This window comes from Passer domesticus, chromosome 1 (genome assembly GCF_036417665.1).
Source record: "Passer domesticus isolate bPasDom1 chromosome 1, bPasDom1.hap1, whole genome shotgun sequence".
Lineage (NCBI taxonomy): Eukaryota > Metazoa > Chordata > Aves > Passeriformes > Passeridae > Passer > Passer domesticus.
In genome coordinates this window covers 143,631,698-143,640,815 of record NC_087474.1, presented here as the reverse complement: position 1 = coordinate 143,640,815, position 9,118 = coordinate 143,631,698, and the positions used below count along the sequence as shown (strand labels likewise).

The window sequence follows — 9,118 nt, the reverse complement described above, 5'->3', positions numbered from 1 at the left end:
ATTTCAGTTTTTATTGAGCATTACTTGGGTTGGTCAAGGAACATCAATAAGTCTTCCTAACAAACAGCAACCTTTTTATTATAGGTCACCTAAAACTAACAATGTAGTTGCAGGCTAGATATGCCTTTTTTTTCTGTTTTTGAAAAATTGTGGGGACTATGTAGAGCTAATACAAAGTTTGGGCATTTGTGTTTTTTAACTAATTCAGGGAATATTCTACACTAAAACGAAAATGTATATGTTCAGATGAATACCAGTATAAGAATCTACATAAAGAGATGGACTACACTACTTTTCTTTTGCTTTGTCTTCTCTTAACAACAACAGGAAACAGTTGGAGACAATTGTATTTACTTGACTATTGTATACCAATTTCACTGACCCAAAGAACTATTTAAGTGAGCTGCCATACCTGGTTTGGTGCCAGCCTGAGCACTCCCAGTTTATCACCAGCTGCTGCTGCAATTCTAATACCCACTTTCTTGCTCTACACTCATATTTCCTTATGAATAAAATTCTGCAGTCGTTTCAACATATCCCTCTTTGCCAGGGGTTAAGCCATGACTGGAAAAGTCTGTAGCCTACAAAGCTACAGCTAATATTCACCTGAGTGTCTACCTGTGCTCATAATCTCCATAAGGCATTGGAATCACTACATTTTATGGGTATCTGTATCTAAACTTACAACATTCACTGTAGCCTGACACTATTCCAATTGGTTTCCAGCAGAATTTGTGCCAGTGGGCACAGTCTGGATCTGATTTGGAGGACGGCGATGGAAATAGGGATTGTTAAAAACACCCCATTATCATATGGTCTGGTAGTTGGCTACAGTGCAGTTCTACGAACATGATTTAGTACAGATGTTTCATTTAAACTCTAGGTTTATAAAGGTACACATTTTTTTGGTTTACTCTGATTATAACCACAGTCTACTCCTCCCCAGTAATCAACCGCTAGAATTTGTCAAATGTTGTCATTTAATATGTGGGTCACTTCCAGTGCTGTATTTGTTGCATGGAATGCTCCACTTCCATAGAAACAGATGTTTTAACTTAACAGCAAAAAGAGCTAAACAAGTGCATGTGAAGGCGCAGTGCAAATAATGTGTTTCATTTCTGTTATTTATAGCTGTCCACAGCTATCATAATTTTTTTATTTGAAAATTATTAAATCAATTACAAGAAGTTTATTTGCGGATACTGCCAAGAATGATGCATGCTAGGAGACTGCTTCTGGCAAAAGTGTCTTCTTCTGGGCCATGCAGAGGCGTTTCAAAGAAGTCAGTGCACTTCTGAAAGACTGCAGTGTAACAGGGTCTACACACTAGGCCTCAAAGTATATGCAGAAAAGAAACCCTCTTTAGATCTCCCAGCTGGTCTGGCAGATCATGTCAGGTGTCAGGACAGTGGAGCTAATACATACTTAACTCCTCAGCATGTTTGAAGAGGATCTCTTGCCCTCTTTAGTACAGCTGAGATGGTGGTTAGAAGGAAAAGTCAGGGAGAGGGTTCTCTCTGCAAAATGGCTGAGATGAGAAGATGGCTTTCTTCTTTCTTTCAGTTTTATTTGACTGAAATACATCCTACCTAAACTAGGAATCATAGTTGTATGAAAAACTACTAATAGTCTTGTCTAAAACAAAAGGGGAAAATGTTTTTTGAAACAAAGAACTATATACACGTGCTACAATGGAGTAACAAGTCAGCCATCTGTGAAATTCTTTGCTCATTTAAATCCTACCTGACTAGTTTCAGGTCACTGTAGGAGCCACTGATTTTTATAACAAAAGTAATGTTTGAAAGCATGCCATGCTTCATTGTTTCCAAAGTTTCCATGGACAAAATGATTCATAACAGTGCTGTAACATTCCACATCCAGGGGCAAAGCACATAAACAGAGAGCTGCGTGCACCCAAGGTAAGGGCTTATAGCTGATACTCTAGCATAATTTCCTAAAAAACCAAATAATTTTTACACCTGAGCCATGGGCAAACCTGAAAGTACAGCCTAGGTTATTTCAAAAGTTCACTGTGTTCAATTTCATGCCCACCCAAATGCCCTGGACATGTACTCCACCTCTTATGCTGGGTTCTCAGTGCAGTAGTCAGAGCCAGGCCAGATGAGAGAGATATCTATGTTTGGAAAGTCTCAGCAAATGTGGGACACAAAAGCAGTAAACAAATCAATGGGATGCCAGACCAAATGTGTTCCACATTTGTGAAAATAACAAAGTTGAGTCAGGAAGAAAGGTTTATGTGTCTTCTCCTCATACAATCCTTCCCAAGGTACTTTCTTTGAATCCTCCCCAAATTAAATCCAGCCCAGACAGCAGCAATATTTGTGATTATGCAGCATCAACCAAATGCATTGCAAAGCCATTGACAGTTCCATGGGGCTTGGCCTGAGCCACAGCTCCAAGGGGTGAGCAGGTGTTTCCTCCCACAGCCTTCCTCGGCAGCCAGGCTCATGGATGTGCTGCCACGGCACTGCTGGAGAGGGGTCTGTACCTCAGCTGCCACTTGCAGGGGATCCAGGCTCATGGATGTGCTGCCACGGCACTGCTGGAGAGGGGTCTGTACCTCAGCTGCCACTTGCAGGGGACCCAGGCTCAGCAGCCAGACTGGCAACTTCTTCCCACACAACTCTCCAATCTCTGTCCCCGCCATGAATTCCTGCAAGGGAAAATCTCTGGATCATTTCTCAAGCAAGACCCTGTGACTCCTGCCTCTGTTTGTGCCAGGGATGGAAAGCCTTTGCAAATATCTTTTTGAGGACTTGTGAAACCACAGGAATCAGCTCACCTCTCCTGAACAGGTTACACAGCATCTGGTAGCTCCACAATTTGGTGACTGGTAGCTGTGCTGCAGCAATGGGAAGCAGGCACAGAGGCAGATGGGACAGAACTGTTATTCAACATCCAATTCATATTAAACATTAAATGTAAAAAATTAAATTACTGAAGGTTTATTCAAAGTTTCTACTAATTCTTTTTTCTATTAAAATTGTGAGATGACAAAAAATTTATTCACGGCTATTAACTAAAACAATGCTTTGCCACATCCATAATAAGAAATGGGAATCTTTGAAAGCTGAGTAATCTGGAAGGCTTTTACAATGTTTTTCAGTGTATTCAAACTCAGTGTTTAATGTTCACTTATAGTGAGTCAGCAGAGTCCAACCCAACCTTACCATAAAGAAAAATAATGTCAGCTTTAAAACCTATACTTCAGACAAAAATAAGTAAGTCAGCATGACTGGCAGCAGAACAATTTGAAGATATCTTTAGTTAATGTATTTTATTTTAAGGATTATGGGTATTGTGTTCATTCAGTTAACTCAGCCCTTTTCCCTGACAGCAATTTTCTACAGAGGAAGTGCTATAAAATTCTTTTGAATTCATTTTTGTTTTAGGAGTAGTAAGTAAATTTATGGTACAATTTACATGAGTGAGATTAGTCATTGAATTCCTTTAAATTTAGAATTTCGTTGTCCTGAACTACATATTATTTTTAATCTTTGTTGCATGACATAATCTTTATAAAGTGGGTGTATGGGCCTCACTAATTTACTGGGACTTTCAGAAGCCTGGTTAAAGAAAGAAGACATATTACACTAGTACTGAATAAGCAGATTAAAGGAATACTAGGGCATTACGTATTATTCTTGCTTTCTTAACTAAAAAAACCCATTATATATATATATATATGTATATGTATCTATGATCTTCACATTCAATATATGTTCTCCTCTTGAAAAAATAAACAAAAAAAATCATAATAAAACTCAGCTGATTGGTAGTCCTCAAAATCCAGAATCCTTTTATGCCCCAGCTATGCACAGTTTTGCCTGCACATTATAGTCACACATATCTTTCTTCTCTGATAGGGTTATTTGCCACAAAGTGAATGCCTGGGACAAGGATTTGAGGATCCAGTTTGAAATATCAGCAAGAAAAAAAGTCTTACACTGTGATGTTAGATGTGGCCTCTTCCTGCTTTTCTTTCTCTCACACCTATTTGCTGTTCCTTTGTTAACTAATTCTCTGGACAATCCTAAAAACGAAGGAAAAAGTCATAACAAAGTTATAGATTGTTTTCTGTACCTGGCACCATAGCTATGTGTCTTCTACCAAGTACTTCCATGTCCTTTAATTTCCTTATTTGCTGCAAAAATTAATGGAAGAAAATATTCTCCTGGAGAAATCCGAGCCTGTTTGGGAATTTTTGTGCAGAACTTCCAGGGGCTCAAGAGAACCTCTTGCCATCCAGCCTTCTCCATGGGATTCCTTTCACTCCTCTGATGTGTGTGCCCATGGATATCTAAAAAAAGTAAACAAAAACATGCAGGATAAGCAGTAAATTCAGGTGGAGTTCCAGATGTCTTCAAATTCTTGAGGTTTTTTTTTTTTTCCCAGGTGTTTTAGCTTTCTTAAGTAAACGTTTTGTGTTCTGGGAAAATACATTTCTCCCAGTACCCCAGGCCCTTCTAGTGATTCTCATAAACCCCAAATCATCACTCAACATGCAGCAGTGTCAAATTTGGTAGTGCTGCAGTTGCTTTGATGGGAAGATCAAGAAGTTAATTTACAAGAGACAGAGGTAAGTTAACCTTTTCTAAATTGCCTAACAAGACCTCATAAAAAGCACTTTTTTTACCAATCTCTACTTAGAATTTCAAAAATGAATTTGTCTATTAACACTCACACAAAAGTAAATGCTGTTTTGCTTGCACCAGCATATCTGGGAAAACTCAACTGGACAAAAATCCACAAAACAATTACAACTACAAATCAGTTTCTGTCCTGCTATAAATCTGTCATTTAGAGTGCTCCTAGATAGTATTTTGTGATGTTTTGTTTGGCGCTTTATTTTACATTATTTTCTTAAGCCTTATTAAAAGCAGAAGAGCTACTTTACATTTTCAGAACCCTTAAAGATATCATCATCAAGTTCACAAAGTTTTCACTGAAACATCTTTTACTTGCTTCTTAAGCCAAAAGACTGTGTTTGATAATGAAACAGCTGGACATATGGATATTGCATTTGCATAATGGATATTATGGTTACTATATGTGAATAAAAGTAAAAATTTTAGAAAAATTAAAGTAGTATAATAAAAACAAGAATTATGCTCATAATTTGCATTAAATTTTACAATACCTTCAATATCCTTTTTATTGCAATGAAATTCAAAGGAAGTATTTTGGTATAATCCAAAGCAACATTTTAATAAAAAAATATTTTTGTGAAAAATTTCTACTCGCTTGCATAGGCAGTAGCCATGAAATAAACTTAGCTATTAGTCCCAGAATTAGGAGACAGAAGCATCTACTTCTCCTTTATTACTTATCTAGACACATTAATTCCCATAAATTGAGATTATTCACTTTTACTTCCTGCAAAATTGTATAAAATGATAAAACACATAAAAATTAAAAATGTTGTAGCATAAAATTGAAGGAGCTATCTCAACTTCATATAACTTTTTTCCAAAATTATAAAATCTAGAATTTTTGGGACTTGTGAGACCTACAGAACACAGGTGATTTTTAAATTTTTTCTTTCATCAGGAAAATCTTTTAACCCATTTGGAGTGCAATGACATCTCAAAATTCCATTTTGAGATTCCAAAATGCTTGAAAATTTTGCACTGGTGGAAAGTTAAAGCTCTAACTTTCATTTGATGAAAGTTTGGATTCCATCCCACTGAGCTAGAGAGACCTCAGTGCCACTCACTCATCTCCGAGTCTCATCTTACAGAGGTGTGATGAAACACTGATTTTTTTATGCATTTTAGCTTAGTATACAAGTGTATACTAAGCTAAAATGCATAAAAAAATCATACAAATGTTCAGGTATTAATCTGATCCTCTTTTCCATGTCTGCAGAGAAATGTTTTATCTTTGTAAGGAGTGGACTAAAGGCTTCTCTCATGCTACATTTTGATCTGACCACTTGTGATTATGTCTGCAGTCTTTCAGTCTCACTAAACCTTCCAGCACAGCAATCTCAGGAGCCAGCACGTTCTCCTGGCTGGACTTGCAGCTGCAGGACACAAAGCACTTCAAGCTGGCTTTGAGTCAATGCCACCTTGTGACACATCAGCAGGAAGAGGCATGAACTGCTCTGGAGTTATGCTGTGGGCAATACTTGAAAGGACATTCAGAGCTCCTTTTTGCAGTCAGCTCTCACCATTTCAGTAAGTCCATGCTGCACACAAGCTCTGCTCAGGATTTTCCATGTAAAGTACCTTATCCATGCAAAATGTATTATTGTAGACCTCCATTAACAAATCAGAAGAGCTGAATTGCTGTGGGTTTTACTCATACTCATCTCCTCTATGGTAAATCCATTCTGGCCACATCCTTCTCATGATGCTGACAGGAGGGCTGGGCTGTCCAGCAACAGCAGGAATTGTCTAGGCTGTGGTCAGTCACCAACTATAAAACTTCTTGCACCTGGAGTTAAACTGGAAACAAAGCCACATCCAGAAACGTGTATATTTTCCCACCTGTTTTATCTCCAGTGCAGTTGTATCAACGACCTTCTGTTTCCTATTTGAAATCAGTTTCCTGAACACACAGTTCCTATCCTGTAGATCTCCTGGCACCATATGCCTAGGATTCTCCTAAACTCAGTAAGCTTTTGATAAAATCAAATTAGACATGAGTCAGAAGTTCTTCATGTTCACCACAGAGCTGATTTCTACTCTGCATTTTCCCAGGATAAAATCCCAATTGGTTTATTTTTGTAGACTCACAGGACATGTCCCAGAATCAAGCATTTGGAGGGTGAGAAGACAGCAGCATCCCAGCTCACCTGTCAACAGTACAGCGGAAAGAGAGACAGGAAGATGGCTCCTGCTGGGAAAACAAAACTGGTACAATTTCACTTTGCTCATTGTGGAAACATGGCCACTGTCTTTTCCATCTTTGAAAAACAAAAAGACAAATCAAAAATATTATTATTTGTTCCGACAATTACAGTGACCTTTAAACCTGAAATTTGGCCTGCTAAGGATTTCTGGCCTCACAGTTTCTTTTAAATTCCTATTCCAAAAATGCTTTCCAAAAATGCATTTGGAGCAACTGGAAGTACTCCACTGTGCAGCTGCAGAGAAACCCAATTTCCAACAAGCTGGTTCCAACATCTGCCTCCTGTTTTAACCTGGTTTGAGGGAGTCAGTCCATTGGCTGGTTGCCTCTGTGCAGATCACAGGTTTTGCTTGCTTTGACAGTTCATCGCATGCAATATCCAGTTAAATTCCCTGGCAGGTTCAGAACCTTTGGAGAAGTCAGCCAGGAGAGTCATCTTTGTGCCAGCAAGGCACTGCCTGCCCTGTGCTGAGCTGATGGCCTTTTGTTAAATTCAGTAGCTGTCTCAGGAGTTCAGAAGAGAAATACAAGGCTGTGATTTAATGAAGTAATTTGATTACATAGAAATCAATCCCCTGCTAGGACTGGATAACTGCAACAAAAATGCCTACCAAATTTGACACAACTTCTGCTTAAATTATTCTATAAGCTTGTGCTTAAGTACTTTGTTATCCCAAAGAGAGCACAAAGGCATTGTCTTCCTCTGCTTAAGTCTTAATTTAACAATCTGAAATGCTTTGAATTGGGTTTGCACCTCTTACATCTTTTATGTAGTTTCCTAAATCAGAACAATCATCATCTGCAGAAAAAAAGAGAAATTTTGGAAAGTTCTCAAACTGAAAAGTGTTTCAAAACTGGATTTTTCTTGAACATGATTCTGAAATTGTGTATTACAACTAAATTAAGTTTAAATATGATTGTAATTGTGAGCAACCCCAACGTCTGGGAATGAAGATGCACAGAACTCCATGATATCAGAAGGCTAATTAATTACTTTATTATACTATATTATACTATAACTATATTACAGAATATTACACTAACAAAAACTATCACTAACTACTGAAAAATACTAAAGAAAGCTCGTGACTGTCTCCCAACAGTCAGGACACAGCTTTTTGTGATTGGCCAAGGAAACAAAACAATCCTCAGCAGAATCCAATTACCAAATTCCTTCAGGTAAATATTCTTCCAACACATTTCACATGTTCCAGGAGTGTGCTCCACAAACACAGGAGCAGCAGATGAGATAAGAATTGTTTTGGTCATTCTTTTCTCTGCTTCTCTCACAGCTTCTCTCAGTTCAGAGGGCATGTGAATACCACAAAATATTTTAGGCTGTAAGGAGTCAAACTTACCAATGTGCTTAGCACACTACTCCTGGAATGCTTGTAGTCTCCATATACTTTATTGCTACTTAACCATATCTGTGTGGGGAAAATCCTTGCATATTTTAGGTTCTACCTCTTCTTTAAAATGTTCAAAGTTTTTGGTGGGGATCAGGTTATTTTAAGAATGGGAGATAATAGAGAGACTTGTTTCTCTCTCGCACTCTTATGTTTCCAGCTCTGCATCTAAACCTCCGCAACTTGGCATAAATGTTTACAAGACACAATACTTGGATTTTTCTTGTGGCTGTGCAGAGTCAGCCCAAGAGCTGGGATTTAATGATGCACATAGATTTAATGCAGAGATGGATGCATTTGACCAGAAATAAAAGGCAGGAGCAAACCTGGTTCACTGCATATTCCTTTGTACACCATTGGCCTGCCTCAGTTCAGTAGATGGAAGCACACAAATTTAGATTAACACCTGCAATAAGCAGTGGGTAAAAACTTGTAGAATACCTCGAGTGTGTAACATTTTCTTCATTTTTTTCATTCAAGTGAAAAAAGCCCTCTTCTCTAATGCACTGCTGGTGGAAAGGTGTGTTCTGTGTGAGACGTGTTTCTGAGCAAGCTCCCACATTCCGACAGCATTTTTTTGGTGGTCTAAGCAAAAATGATTAATTTCCTTGGAGAGTCACAGATTATCACACTTGGGCCCAGCCTCCTGAGGTGCAGTTCAGGTGCTTCCCCTCAGTCTTGGCAGGAAGAAGGGGCTTTGCATGCAAAGACTGAGGCACCATGAGGTACTGAAGCACAGCAGCTCATCCTCAGTGGAGAGCAGCTTGCAGCAGAGATGCTGGAGAGATGATCACACCTTCTTTTAAACATGGCACATAATAATGTTGTTTTCATGA

The 9,118-nt window shown here is 38.4% G+C and overlaps 1 long non-coding RNA gene across 2 annotated transcripts; it reads right to left on the bottom strand.

Annotated features, from left to right (window-relative positions):
* Positions 1-1,130: 1,130 nt before the first annotated feature.
* On the bottom strand, positions 1,131-6,932 carry LOC135289804 (uncharacterized). 2 transcript variants are annotated; one of them, XR_010352546.1, is made up of 4 exons: positions 6,821-6,932; positions 4,105-4,321; positions 2,582-2,674; positions 1,131-2,509 (listed from the first exon to the last, which is right to left on the bottom strand). It is a non-coding gene; the product is annotated as an uncharacterized LOC135289804 (long non-coding RNA). The 2 variants fall into 2 exon arrangements; XR_010352545.1 differs by having other exon boundaries at positions 1,131-2,674.
* Positions 6,933-9,118: the final 2,186 nt, after the last annotated feature.